Consider the following 16176-nt stretch of genomic DNA (forward strand, 5'->3'; position numbering starts at 1 on the left):
TATGGTAAAACTGTTTTGAGCTCATAACATAGTATTGTGCAAGGAATCGTGCAAAAATGAGCAAAGGTGTTTATTAATCCAAAATCTGTCCAATGATCATAATTTGTGTGAAAAGGAGCAAAAGTTGGTTGTGTTTTACTGCCACTAGGGTTCATTTCGGCTGGAAACTGCAGTGAATTTTTTTTTTTTGAGTTTAGGTAAATTTTTTTGAGTTTTGCAAAAATTTAGATTACAGTAGATGCTAGTGCTGGGCGGTATACCGGTTCATACCGAATACCGGTGTTTATTTTTGTATGCACATTTTTCCAATTAACTTTTTCTCAGCCCAGAGTTCAAAGCGGTGTCTTGCTTTCTGATTTGGCTGTTTGTGGCTTTCGATCATTTTTTAAAATGACACCCTAGGGATTTTCTTCATGCCTTTTCTCCTCAATCTGAAGAATACTCGGGTACCTTGTTAGCTAGCAAACGTATTATCTCATTAGTCTTGTTTGTGGTTTGTGGCTCACTCTCTCTTATTGTCTCTACCACATCCTTGTAAACTCAACAGATCTTCCCTCTTGGTAGATCATTAAGGCTAATCAAAAGCCACAAAGGCTAGCCACATTCCTCACTTCTTCAAACGTCAGGATTTTGTTATTGCCGAAGATAATGAAAGATGACTTCCTTTATTTTGAATATAAAGCATCGGTTCTATAATCCAAGCTCTCCAATATTACAGGAAATGTATTTCCCTCCATGCTAAACCCATGAGGTTATCTTTATGAATTAAGCACACTATTGTGCGTGATAATGATTTTTTGATCTACCACAAATAATTGTGTTGACTCAAGAGGAACAGACAACAACAGGTCCCACAACCCAGGATCATTTGTCTCACAAGTATCCCCAGTCAGCATCACAGAGAGAGCATTCACAAGAACTTGTGGGAAAAACAGGTGTTGGAATGATGTAAACACATCCCAGTTTGCAATGCTTGTATCGCCGGCCTCTTTAAGGGACAACCCACTTTGTCTGACTAACAGCAGAGCCGTGCGATTATGGCATTAACACTCGGTGGTTGCACAGTAAATACAGCGCAACTATTGAGACCGGCAAATATGGATCTTTGACGACTTGTTCCCACAGGAAAGTAATCCAGCTCAGAAAGATGAGGTCTCAAGGGCTCTTCTGTGTTCTGATGTTTGTTTCATACAGTGCACGTTCTCAAGAGAGCCTCTGCACTATTTCCCAAAGTGCTTTTTTGTTGACTAGGATTATGTCCCAGTGCACGTTTGAGGAGCTATTATTCCGAATGAGTGCTTTATCTTTACCCGCTGGAAGTCGATGATTGGCAGGCAATGGCGAAGCACACCAAATTATGTTTCTCAGATTTTGGTTTTGCTATACCAATTACACAGTCAACTGAATCTTGGCATAATTCCTTAGTCCAAGTCCCTTAGCTTTCATATGGCCCAAGGTTGTGCTGGTTCTAGGGTCCAGAGAAGATGATATCTTACTGAGTCTCATAAGTGAGGTCCCATGGTGGGATAAGTAAGAAAAATGGAGGTTATTTGCATTTATTTATTTATTTATTTTTTGCATAAGGAAAGAAAAAAAAATTGGGAACTTCAAATTTTGAATATTTGGAGTTTAAAGTTTTGTGGTTTTTAGGCCCTGTTTATGACCAAAAACTATTAGCAAAGCTTCATTGTGCCCTTGATGAAGACAGCAGGGATGATTTTGTAAGATTATATGATTCATTAGGAAGTATTTTCCCTATAATGCCAAACTGTGCATTTTACATGTTAGTCAATACAACACTAGATACATTCCCGTTTATGAAGCCCAGGCTTTATTTGTAACATCAGACTAAATGTGAAAAAATTATAAACAACAACCACAAAAAGACACTTTTTAAACGCATAACATAAGTGAAACAGAAATCTATGCTACTTCTCAATCACACTCTAATATGTCTAGTCATGGCAAATGGAGAGATTATTTTTTAATATTGTGTCCAAATCAGAACAGAGAGCAACATTATAAACATGTATTAATTTTGTATAATTGTATTAAGCTGTTTAAAAAGTCCTTTTTTAAAGTCTACTTGAAATGAAAATTCACTCAATGCATGTTATTTATTGCGAATGATTAATCTGTGGTTCTGTGTTTCATTTATTACAATTTTTGCCGCTTTGTTACGATCAACTGCAAGCTTGCATTCAGATTTGCAACTATTTTTGAGTGCAATCCCTATCTCATCCAACGAACAGAACTAAGTTTCCATCATACTTTTTTCTCTCTACTTTTTTGATAATCTGCCACACACTAATGTGCGTCACGACTCATATTGCAACTTTGGGGTATTAACTAACAACCTGTGACCACTGTGTTATTGTGGGCAGCTTGTTGTATTTGCATATTTTTTGTATGGTAGGATTTCTAATGCAATCACACTTAAAACTAATCATTACCTAGCCTTCAGATACTAGTTTTTATTTGTAAGATCATGATACTTTAATACTATAAACATTGTATTATTAATAATTCTATCCCCAGGTTTCACAGACAATGCTTAAGCCTAGTCCCAGATTAAATGCATGTCTGAGCTCTTTTAACTGAAAGAAACTTGCACTAACATTGTTTTGTCTCAAGATGCACACCAGTAATGCTTTTGTCTAAGGCTTATTTATAAAATTTACTTAAATGTCCCAATACTATGGCCTAATACTGTCTTAATCTAAGCCCTTACTGTGAAACCAGGCCTATATAATACTTTTTAATTTCCAAAAAATCTCCAAGCCAATCCTCTCTGTATTGAAGAATCCTTTCTTTATTACAGTAGCTCAATGTGTATTTTGACCGCAGTCATTTTTCATAATGACTGATCTCAGTGATTGCATGTAATCATATCTACAGCATTCACCATGAAACCCGACTCTAGAGGGATATGAAGTTCTATGCATTCCTGGTGATGTGTGGGACAGTGTATCACTCCAACTGGCTGCATGCCTCAACTTCACCTGAGGTGCAGGCAATAAGAGAAACATGCTTTGATCTGCTGCCCCACCCTTGTACAGCCTCCTCCAATGGACTAATTCATTACTGGACCAGTTGATAGCTCTTACCCACCTCTTCAAAGCGTGGCCTTAGTTCGGCTGAGAAACTCTACATTCTGAGACAGACTTTTAAATGCTTGCCCTCCCTTGGGCAATAGAACTGGTATTTAGCGTGAAAGGTTAAAGTGAAACACCTACAGTTCCTCAGGTTGTGGAGTTATTATTGTAAGAACAGACTTGGGTTCGTTCCCACGGGTAATAAACTTCAATCAGGTGGACTTCCAGCTTCAGAACAGTTTGGTGGCTTTTTTTTTTACTTTTCATTTTCTGTAATTTGTTTTTAGGTCTGCATGGCTTCATATTGGTTGCTCATGGTTTAATTTTTCCCCAAAAAACTCGGTAGCTTTTTAAATCTTGAAGGTAGATTATTCAGCATACAAATTTGTCACGATACTTGCAAGTTAGCACACAATATCTAGTTACATTTGCAATTAACTGTGGGATTGCATTGAGATTTGCCTCCATTTTCGGGTGGCAAAACACCCATCTCAATGGATGGATAAATCCAAGTCCCTGCCCTACGTGCCTTTTTAAAACGTTTTATTTTCTATCATTTCTATTGGTTTTATTTTTGGGTTTGTATAGCTTCACATTGGTGGTTAGTCATTTCTTTTTTATTCAGATGCTCAGTAACTTGATAGTATCTAATGAATATTAGTTATTATTATCTTATAATTATAATTATTATTAATATCTTGAAGTTTTTTTTTATTCAGTTCTATGATTCTGTTACCATCACTCAATATTTTTAAAATAAATAAATAAATTCAACAAAACATACTGTCACGACACAGGCCAGGGACACAGAGGTAGTGATCAAAACAGAGGAGTTTATTGACTGAAGAGCAGGGAGAATCAGGAGCAGACAAGAGGTAAGTAATGGAATTTAATTTTAACAATGGAAATTCTCCAGAAGCAAGGGTTCTAGGATATCGTACCGGGCCACCCAGGATCTTTCCTCTGGTCCATATCCCTCCCAGTCCACCAGGTACTCGAGCCGGCCGCCCCGCCGCTGCGAGTCCAGAATGTCACGGACCTGGTAGATCGATGTTTCCTCCAAGATCTCTGGGGGAGGAGGTGCGTCTGGTTCGGTGGGTCCTGTAGTGGAGGGGGGAAAGGCTTTAGGAGTGAGACGTGGAACGTGGGGTGAATTCTGTACCTGGCTGGGAGCTGGAGTTGGTAAGTGACGTCATTGATCTGCCTCTGTATTGGAAAGGGACCTATGTAGCGGGGACTCAGTTTCTTGCACGGCAGGTGGAGGCGGAGGTCCCGGGTAGACAGCCAGACCTGATCTCCTGGCTTGAATCGAGGGTGGTCTGACCGGCGGGCATCTGTGAAAATCTTATGCCTCCGCACTGCACGTTGGAGATGGATGTGCGCTGAGTCCCATACTCTCTCGCTCGGAACCAGTAGTCCACTGCTGGAACCTCCGACAGTTCTTCTGTCCAGGGGAAGAGCGGGGGTTGGTAGCCGAGTATGCATTGGAACGGGGTGAGGCTGGTGGTGGTTTGCTTGAGCGAGTTCTGAGCATACTCTGCCCAGGGGAGGAAACGGCTCCAGCTGTGCTGATCGTTGGTGCAGTATGACCGGAGGTAACGTCTGAGCTCTTGGATCTTGCACTCAGTCTGGCCGTTGGTCTGTGGGTGGTACCCGGAGTACAAGTTGACTGTAACACCCAGGAGTCGAATTCCTTCCATACATGGGAGATGAATTGAGGACCTCGGTCAGAGACAATATCTTCAGGAAGACCGTAATTACGGAATACATGGATGAAGAGACATTCGGCTGTTTCGAGAGCAGTGGGCAGGCCCTTCAGGGGGATCAACTTGCACGCCTTAGAGAAACGGTCCATGGCTACGAGCACACATGTGTGGCCCTCAGAACTGGGGAGGTCAGTGACGAAGTCCACCCCGATGTGCGACCAGGGTCTCTGTGGAATTGGTAGGGGGACCAATTTGCCAGATGGAAGGTGGCGCGGAGTCTTTGACATGGCACAGACTGAGCAGCTGCGGACGTACCTGATGACATCCCGGGTCATACTGGGCCACCAGTACCGAGCTTGGAGGAGCGAGAGAGTCCGCTGGCTGCCTGGGTGTCCAGAGCCCGGTACATCGTGAACTGAGCCCAGAAGGGATAATCGTTGGGAGGATGGGACGTACGTTTTCCCTTCTGGGCCTCCCTGCGGAGCTGGCTCAGTGCGGGTGGCATCACAGATGCGTTTGGTGAGGTCCCACTGAATCGGGCTGACGATGAGGGCTGGAGGGAGAATGGGTTCAGGATCTGAGGGCTGGAGGGAGAATGGGTTCAGGATCGGAGGGTTGTTCTGGGGCATGTAAATGAGAGAGGGCATCTGCCTTGAGGTTCTGGTTTCCGGGACGGTAGGTGATGGTGAAATTGAATCGTATGAAGAACAGAGCCCAACGGGCTTGATGGGGATTGAGGCACTTGGCATCTCTCAGGTACTGCAGATTCTTGTGGTCGGTGATTACTGTAAACGGGGTTGATGCTCCCTCCAGCCAGTGACACCACTCTTCAAGGGCTAACTTGATGGCCAGCAGCTCCCGGTTTCCAATGTCGTAATTTTGCTCTGCAGGGGTCAGTTTCCGGGAGAATTAGGCGCAAGGATGGAGGCGGGGAGGCTCACCGTGGTATTGTGACAGCACTGCCCCCGACTCCGGTGGTAGAGGCGTCTACTTCAACCACGAAAGGGGCCTCAGGATCAGGGTGGCGAAGGATGGGGCCGTGCTGAAAGCTTCTTTGAGGCTGCGGAAGGCTTTGTGGGCTTCGTGGCTCCAGGACAGAGACTTGGGTTTGCCGCGCAGCATGGAAGTGAGTAGGGGGCTTAACTGGCGAATGAACCTTCTGTAGAAATTGACAAACCCAAGAAATCGTTGGAGATCCTTCACTAACTGCGGAAGTGGCCACTGCTGGATGGCGGTTACCTTCCCCTGGTCCATCTTGATGCCTTCGGGACTGAGGACATAACCGAGGAACTGCACCGTGGAGCGATGGTTTTCTCGCATTTCTCCAACTTCAGATAGAGGTGGTGTTCTCTGAGCTGCTGGAAGACCTGCGTCACGTGGTGACGATGTTTGGAATACACTGGAATAAGCACTGGAATACGGACGGTGAGTTAGCCAATCCATATGGCATTACCCGATACTTGTAGTGGCCTGATGGTGTGATGAAAGCGGTCTTCCACTCATCGCCCGCCCGGATACGAACGAGGTTATAGGCGCTCCGCAGGTCCAGTTTGGAGAATATGCGGGCTCCACGTAGTTCCTTCGAGGGCGGCTGGGACCAGGGGGAGTGGGTAGGGCAGCTTGACCATCTGTGAGTTCAGGGCTCGGTAATCAATGCATGGTCTCAAGCCTCCGTCCTTTTTGCCCACGAAAAAGAAACTTGAGGCGGCAGGTGATGTAGATGGCCAGATGAAGTCCTGTTGGAAAGCCTCCTGGATGTATTCCTCCATTGCCTTGCGCTCCGGGATGGACAAAGGATACACTTTACCCTTGGGGAGTATAGCCCCAAGCAGCATGTCGATGGCACAGTCCCATGGCCGATGCGGTGGAAGGCGGGTGGCAGCCTGCTTGCTGAATACATCCTGGAATGCCTGGTAGTCAGATGGGATGCGAGGCTTCAGCTGGGGTTCGGGGCTTTCGACGAGGGTGAAACACACTTGGACCCGTGAGGGTTTCTTGAGCAGCTTGGAAACAGAGGATAGACAGTTGTGAAAACAGGCCTCACTCCAGCGAGTAACTTCGCAGGGATCCCATCTGACTTCTGGAGAATGTTGGTTGCCAGGGGTGTCCCAGGATGATGTCCACCGTGGGTCCCTCCAGTACCAGAAACGAGATGGTCTCCTCATCCAGACATCCAACTCTCAGTGTCAGAGGGGGAGCTCGATAGATAACCCGTCCATGCCCCAGCGGCTCTCCTTGGATCGTCTCGACTCGGAGCTCCCGGGGCTGTCGTTTACGGGGCAGGTTGAGTTGAGTTAGGAGTGCTTGAGAAATGAAGTTCCCCGCGGAGCCCGAGTCGATGAGTGCAGAGACTGAAACAGAGGATTCTGGGGTAGGTAGTTGTACTGCTAGGAGGGACAATGAGGAAATTTCTGGCTCTAGTTGAACAGTATTCACCGTAGGGCGTGGAGGCCTCACGGGGCAGGTCTTGATGAAATGATCTGGGGCTGCACAGTACAGACACAGTCCTGCCGCGAGGCGGTGAGCACACTCCGTGCGGGACAAACGAGCAGAGTCCACTTGCATAGGTTCTGGTACTGGGGGACCGTAGGCGGGTGAGGCTAGCTGGTGTGCGGGTGTTGTGAGATGTGCTGCATAAAGCTCTCCAGTCCCACGTTATCATCATAGATGGCCATCTGAGCGCGGATACGAGGATGAAGCCCTTTGACGATAGGCACTCAACAGCGCGGCCTCATTCCATCCACTGGTGGCCCCTAGCGTGCGAAATTGCAGGGTGTAATCATTGATCGAAGAATTGCCCTGGCGCAGCCGCAGAAGTTGATCCTGCACAGACAGCATTCCAGCGGCAGAACCGAAAACCTCCTTGAAATGATTGGAGAAAGCTTTGTAGGAGTTAATTATGGTGCTTTGAGCATTCCTTATAGCTCGAGCCCTGAGCAATGCTTTACCACTCAATAAAGAGATGAGAAAGGCTACCATTGAGTGCTCAGTGGGGAATTTCTGCGGCTGCATCTCGATGTACAGGGAGACCTGAAGGAGGAAGCTGCCACATTCAGCTGCGTCACCCGCGTAGGAAGCAGGAAGGGCCATGGGACTGACAGAGGCAGATGCTGGGTTGGAGTCCGGTGCGAGGGTGGCTCGGATGGTGTTGACCAACTCCTCAAGCATGTCGGCAGGCGTGGGAGGCCGGGGATCCATGACATGCGAATGTATGTATCCTGGTCTGGTCTTCTGTCACGACACAGGCTAGGGACACAGAGGTAGTGATCAAAACAGAGGAGTTTATTGACTGAGGAGCAGGGAGTATCAGGAGCAGACGAGAGGTAAGTAAAGCACAGTGAGTGAATGTCCAAATGGCTTAGCTGGTGGTATAGGGTCTTTAAGTCCTTGCAGGATGATTGTGGAGGAACTGGATCGGTGGAGAACTGGAGCGGTGGAGCACAGGAATGTCTGAGGTAAGCAAGCACAGTTAAGATTAGTGCAGAGAGTCTGGCTTTGTTCAGATGTGGACGGTAGACCGGACGAGGAAGGAGTGTGGAGTGAGAGCATATAAAGGGGAGCTTGATGAGCTGCAGCAGGTGCGAGTGATTAGTAATCTGGTGATTGAGATCTGGTGAACGTGGGCGCTGGTGACTGTGGTGACTCCCTGACACATACAAATTTGCCACAATAATTAAAAATCTAGTATTGAGATTTGCCTCCATTTTTGAGTGTACTGTATAATATAATTTATGCATAGCTTCACATTGGTCACTCATAGTTTCTTTTTTGATACTTTTTTTCTCCAAATGCTGAAAAGTTTGATTTCATTCAATTCTTTATTCAATTCATTCAACTGGTTACCATCAGTCAGTATTTCTCCAAAACACTGACAAAACAAAGGGCTCCAGACTATGAATAAAAATGGTTACAAATTCAACAAATCAAATTTGCCACAGTAATAAGAAAAAATCTAAATATATTTAGCAAGTGTTTCCTGCACATGACAACGAACACTAAGTGATGTTTGATTCATGAACAAATAATTATTTTTAAAAGAGTCAGTCAAAACAATTCATGAAACATTACTGAATTAAAAAAAGATCAGGAAAAAAATATTATTTAAAAATATTATGGTCACACTTTAATTTGGGGGGCAAATTCGTACTATTAACTAACTATTAACTATAACTTTTGCCTCAATAAACCCCTAATTTTCTGTTTATTAGTAAGGTAGTTGTTAAGTTTAGGTATTGGTTAGGATTGAGAGATCTAAGATATGGTAATACAGGCATTAGTATGTACTTTATAAGTACTAATAAACAGCCAATATACTAGTAATATGCATGCCAATAAACAACTAGTAAATAGCGAGAATTGGTCCATAAAATAAAGTGGTACCAATATTATGAACTAAAGTGCTTTGGAACAACAATTTTTCTGGGGCAAATCTGTAATATGTCAACTGAATACAGTCATTTGACTCCTAAATGTTTCTGTTTTACACTCTTAGGTTCTTTATTTGCATGGTTCCATGAAGAAACTTTAAAGGGGCCGTGAACTGAGAAATCAAATTTCCCTTGATCTTTTGACATATAACAGATCGATGTACTATAAAGTTTCAAAACTCAAAACTTTCTTAGTTTAAAAATGGCTTTTATTGAAATCAAGCTCAGAAAATGACTCGTTTTGGAATGTGCCACTTTATGACGTAATAGTAGTGCAAAAGTCTGCCTCTGCAGGAGAAGATCAATGCCTCGAATCTATTTCTCTTTCAGGTCAGAAGCGGCGCGAATGCTTGGGGTATGTCAGAAATAGAGCGGGAGATCAGTTTACTGTCAGGGATTTGTTGTCAATCTATGCCGCATCCAGTGTAGACAGAATCGCAGATTATATTGTTTACAGGGGGTAAAAGTAACAGAGAGTCAGTGAAACACTGTTTGCTTTACTACATATTCATTTTTAAACAAGATGCAGATGCAGGCTTTTTAGAGAGACTGGAAGTAAAAGAGGATGCAGTGCTGAGTCTATTTTGGATCCAGCAATAATGTTGCAACACATAACTGTCAGTAAACTTGTTTTTACCATTATTGCATTGTCTGTTCCAGACCATTTAAGTATTTATATGTTTTTAACCCAAATGACCCATGCTGTTTTCAGAGTATGTCACAGCAGCATCCATCTGTTATTTTAATAAGCGAAACTGTTAGCCAATCACAGCAGTGGCCGTTTACTTGTAAGTCTTGAATGCGCCCGGCCAATAAAGACAGACCGTTTTGCAGAGAGGCTCAAAAACAGAATAGAAAATAGCCTATTACCTCTAAACTGTGATGGGTTTTTTTTATGTAAAATTACCCGAAATTATATGTGAACTCAGAGAACATTATAAAATAATAATAAAAAATGCAGTTCATGACCTCTTTAAGATTTACACTGCATTAAAGGTTCTTGAAAATGATAAAGGTTCTTTAGATTTTTAAAATGTCCTTCACACTAAAAAAATTGTTATTTTAAGAACTGTTGACTGAAAGGTTCTTGGGGAATCAATTCAACCAAATTCTGTTGGATTGCTGTGAAAACCCTCTTTGGAAACCTTTATTTTTAAGAGTGTAGGAGCCAGTGGCTCTTTCTTTTACTGTGGAGTCGTGCCTCAGAGATACTGCTTTTTCATCTCGCAGTACTAATAGAGCTTTTCTTCTAGTTTTTGTCCTGATTGCCTATAGGAAGACATAGAACAAAAATGGTATTCTTAAACATGGATCAAGTTGTGTGGAAATGCCTTAACCTCAGGCTTCTGGACCACAGTTCGGCATTGAGACGTGCACCCCCCTCAATCTCACCCACGCAGACCCACATCGGCCATAACACTTGCCAAGTCTGATGTCAACCCCACTGCTCATAAATCCCCAGGCTCATGTTCCGTTTCTGTTTTGACACCAGGCCCTAATTACTGATGTAAATGATTGATCACCTAGATTACGCTGCAAGGGTGGATGGAAGTCTTCTGCCTATCAAGTGAGACTGAGTCTGCTGAACTAGTACAGACGTAAACAGATACCCGGCCCATCCTAAGATATGGGAGATTAGGTTCTGAGCACCTTGCAAATTGGACCAAAGGCTTTTCCCATTAGCAGACACTCCACTGGCCACAGTACCCGCACAGGTGTTGGAGGATATCTGTGGCCCTTTTGTTCACTCTAATCCCACTCCATTCTGCTCTCTGGTTCTCTCCTCCAGGTCTAAGCCTTCTTTTTGACACCTGAATGATTTGACCATTGGCAGGTAAACTCAAGCACTTTTGAAATGTGATTTGGCTAATTGGGTTTGGAGTGGAAGGCTAGAGTGCCTTAGGGGAAATGCTCCAGATGGCTTCGGTCACAGTGCGGCTGAATGTCCACAGACTAAAGAAACGTGAGATTTCAAAGTTCACTTCTAAAGTGAAATCGCTACCCTGGCTTTACCTTAATATTTCTAGGTTGGTTTAAAAATGAAGTTCTTTTTAGGCCTTTTTTATTTAGAATCATAGAGTAACTCTGTATCCTAATATGCCTACTATCACACTATATAGTATGCGTTAAACAGTACGGCAAAAGAGTAGTATGTCGAAATTCATTGACAGTAGGCAAACAGTAGGCAAAATGTACCCGGATGACCTACTACTTCCACTGAGATTCTGGTGTGCGCATTAGATGGACACTTTAATATCCCATGTAGCCACCGGAGAGGAGTTTTTGAGTGGTAGTGAAGTGATTGATCTGATGCTAGTAGGTCACGTGACAGTGATAACATGCCAAATGTAGTATGTCAGAATTTAATTCATACTAACCATATTCATACTATATAGAACAAACTTTTTTAATGGTTGCAAAGTAAGTTTCAGCCCAGATTTAGAACCTACTAGATGTTATGCAAACTTGAATGCAGCTTAACATTCTCAGAATATTTTGCTAACCAAACCTGTTAACTAGATATAACTAAAATTCAGTGGTTAGTTCAGATCAATGACTGAAGGTATCTTACATTTGAGTAGATTTTAATCTCATTCTTGAATTCAGTATTATTTTTAAATGTAAGTTTGTCATTATTACAAATTTTAATTAAATGAATTACATATGCCAATTAATTGTTAAAATTAATACCTTAATATATTAAATGCATTTATAAGTAATTGCCCCCAGTTTAAGGTTATTGTAGTCAATGGGTAAATTATTGAATTTACAAAAAGTGTCTTTAGTCAATACAGTAGATCTATTTATTGTGCAATCTCTAAAAATAAATGTTTTTTGTTTGTTTTTTTGCATGGTTGAGTTAGTCTTCATCATTCTTTCCAGTGCAGTCAAACATTTACATGATATTTTAAGAAATACATAATTACTGAAACTGATCCAAACTAAAAGTCTGTTAATTATTATATAAAGTTCTACTTTAATAGCTTAATTTCATAGCATGATTAAATTACTCGAGAAGGTGGAGAAGAGTCCGAAGAATAAATATTGCAAGACTAGCAAATATGATAGCATGTACTGGATTATGACAAAATTATACTGTATTGACCAACACCCCATCCTTATCCCAACTCCGCGCACACACGCACACCCTTAAGACAGCCATACTTGAAACCCCCATTCATCCGAAACAGGTATGAAGACAATCTTGCCAGTCTTTCTCCTAGGGGCCAGGCGAGGTTTACCTTAATCTTCTCATTTTCCCAGACACACATGGCCCTTGCAGCTGCAGTCCAATTGATCTAGGTGCTGCAGGGAGATAAATTGGAGGGGAAATGGCTTAATTGACCTCACTCTCACTGCTGGAATGCAATAGCTCTTTGCTACCCACCCATGAGGCCAAATCTTCGCACGTTTAGGTTGCTCCTGTTATGTAGTCAACAAGAACTCTAATGTATTGCTTGCTGACAATCTGCTGTACACTCTTAAAAGTAAATGTTCCAAAAGAACCAAAAAGGACCAACTTTTTAATAATCTAAAGAAACATTTTCCACTATAAAGAACCTTTTGTGGAATGGAAAGTTTAAAGGTTCCTCATGGAGCCATAATGCCAATAAAGAACCTTTTTAAAGGGGTCATATGATGCTATTTTAAAGATCATTATTTTGTGTATTTGGTGTAACATTTGGAATATGTTGACATGCTTTAATGTTCAAAAAACACATTATTTTTCAAATACTGTACATTATTGTAGGTCCTCTATGCCCCGCCTCTCTCAAACGCGTAGTTTTCAACAAAGCCCCCTCCTTTGACAAGCGCAGTCTGCTCTGATTGGCCAGCTGACCCAGTGCATTGTGATTGGCCAAACACCGCAAGCACTCATCGGAAATGTAACGACCCTTACCATAATCGCGAGCTTCATCTTTCAAAATAAATGTAAAGACAGAGCCCGAAAGGGGAACAGAGTCGCGTGACAAACACAGTGATGAAGCTGGTATGTGTCTGCAGTACACAAGCCACGGTTAAGACAGCTGACTCCACTGTGATGTGACCCTGTCTCTCTCTCTCTCTCACACACACACACACACACACACACACACACACATACACACACACACACACACGATGCACAAAACTCCGCATTTGAACAGTCAATAGCAAATACTTAAACCAAACAAAGTAGTTTCGCTTTCACAACGAAGCACACAGCGTCTTCAGGACATGGCTGCAGCGTCAACAATACTACAGTGAGAATTAAAGTTACGCCTTCTTTCTTTGCGTTAACATTTGGGCGGCGTTATGCAAATTTTTCCACATAGTGATGTAGATATGTGGGGGTGTGTTAGAACGAGCCCTTTTAGGTAGGCGTGGCTGACTCTTAACTTTTATAAAGAATATCTCTTTGGATTTGAGACTTTAGTCTTTGCAACTTTACAGATCTTCTTTATGCACCAAGAGCTTGTAACACTCCAAAGAGAAAGGAAAACTTGAAATCGCATCATATGACCCCTTTAAGAGTGTTTCCAACAGGTGGATTATGTTCTAAACCTGTTTAATAGCACCTCAATTAGTTTGTCAATTCCTGGTAAAGAAAGTATGCAGGTGCATCTCTCAGACTTCCAGCAGTGGGTTGGCTAGATAAACAGGCTTGGGTCATGACTCCCTGAGCTGCATGAAGATGAAAGAGTTAAACAGGCAGACGTATGTAACCTGTGTGGCTTTGATCTTCTTCAAAGGTCACAGATCCATTCACATCAATCTTCATGTGACCCTGAGCCACTGTAGATGGCGCTGTCTTTCACCTGAACAATAGGTCAGTTCTTTGTGTGGACATATTAAAATGTGACAGTGGAGACATGGAGATCACAGTGAACACAGTCACACAGACATCATAAAAGATCAATCAGTGCAAAATTTCTAGTTTTGGTGCACATCTACATTTGCAGTAAACAAAACACAGCGGCTCAGTTCCAAAACCTAGTGAGCTGTGATGCTTTTTAAACAGGCAGCTGCCTTCAAAGATAGCATCCTAATAAACACGGAACCACATAAAACACACAGCAGACTCAAATAGCAGAAATACTGGGTGCAGTACTTCCAAATATTGGGTGAAATACTTCTTTTTTTTAATTAAAAATATATAGTAAAATAAAACATATATAATTTAAATTCAAATCAATTATTATAATTTTATATTTTGTATATTATATGAATCATTTAATATTTTTATAGATAGATAGATAGATAATATTGAGTAAAATGCTTCATTTTTAAACTAATTACAAATAAAGAAAATGTAAAATAAAATTCAACATTTTTATTATTTTTATTATAAAAATGATTTGTATAAAAAAAATAATTTGTTTCACTTATTCTGTCATCTTGAATGGATTTTTATTGTTGCTATTCATTATTGGCCTTCACTGTGAAGCATGCAGTACATTATAATTAGTCAAGGCAAGGCAAGTTTATTTATATAGCACATTTCGTACACAATGGTAATTCAAAGTTCTTTACATAAGAGAAAGTAAAAAATCATAAAAAAAATAATCACAAAAATAAAACAAGGAATTTAAAAACTTTGAAAATGATTTAAAAATTGATTTAAAATGAGTTTAAGAAAATGTTTATACATAAAATACAGTGCAATCAGGTCGGACATCGCACAGTGCTCATTCAATAAATGCACAGCTAAACAGATGAGTTTTGAGTCTAGATTTAAATGTGACTAATGTTTTAGCACATCTGATCTCTTCTGGAAGCTGGTTCCAACTGTGGGCGGCAAAATAGCTAAAAGCAGATTCCCCTTGTTTTGTGTGAACCCTTGGTATTTCTAACTGACTCGATCCTAATGATCTGAGTGGTCTGTTAGGTTTATATTCAGTGAGCATATCTGCAATGTATTTAGGGCCTAGGCCATTGAGTGATTTATAAACGAGTAAAAGTACTTTAAAATCAATCCTAAATATAACTGGAAACCAGTGTAATTACCTGAGGACTGGTGTGATATGCTCAGATTTTCTGGTTCTAGTCAGAATCCTGGCAGCAGCATTCTGGATGAGCTGCAGGTGTCTAATGGTCTTCTTGGGAAGGCCGAATTAGGCTTAAAATGCTGTCTACAGGCACCTCACTAGGTTTTGGAACCTAACCTACATACGCTGTCTGACTCTAGTGCTTGAAGTTTTAAAGAGTGTATATTTACAGGTGGGAAGAGACGGATGTCTCTTTTCTGTCTTAGAGGTTGTCTGAAGTGTCTCATGACGTTCAAATATGACAGTAGCAAAAATGTAGATCCTTTGAAGTCAGTGGTTGTCCCTCAAATGGCAGACAATCCGACGCTTAGTAGACACAGAAAGAGGAGCAGAGGGAGGGGAATAGCACCACCTCTCTCCTTCCTCCTGTTCTTCCGCCCATGGCCTGGAAACAACTTTCCAAATATGACACTCTTTCACGAAGTCACCTGAGGCCATGAGAGACACCTTTAACATTGCAATTTATTTTCATTGTTCTGTTTTCCTTGTTGAAAGAACATTTTGCCTCTGTATTTAACGTTACGTTGCGCATGCCGTTCTGTGATTTTCATTATTGGGTGAAATATCCCTTTCATTTCTTTCATTTTATTAATTGTTCTTATTGAACACATTAAGCTGACAGCTCTAATTATGTATTGACTTGTGGGTTATGGACAGGTGGGTTTAGAGGTCATATATGATAATACAATATCTTAACTTTTATCAAATAAAGAGAAATAATATGAAATAGTACATTTGTGTGAAGAACATTCTAGAAGTCAATGCTGATTAATTAAAAAGTAAAAATGTTGTTCTTTTCAAAACTGGGACAGATATTTGGTCCCATGTTTCAGTGATCTGATAACCTGTCCACATCCAGGGCTCCTGTGTTATTCATCAGGCAGCAGGGACAGCCGAGGTGCTGCGAGGGCCATTGTGT

The sequence above is a fragment of the Sinocyclocheilus rhinocerous genome, unplaced genomic scaffold (assembly GCF_001515625.1).
Source record: "Sinocyclocheilus rhinocerous isolate Xijiao unplaced genomic scaffold, SAMN03320098_v1.1 scaffold24, whole genome shotgun sequence".
In the NCBI taxonomy this organism is placed as follows: Eukaryota; Metazoa; Chordata; class Actinopteri; order Cypriniformes; family Cyprinidae; genus Sinocyclocheilus; species Sinocyclocheilus rhinocerous.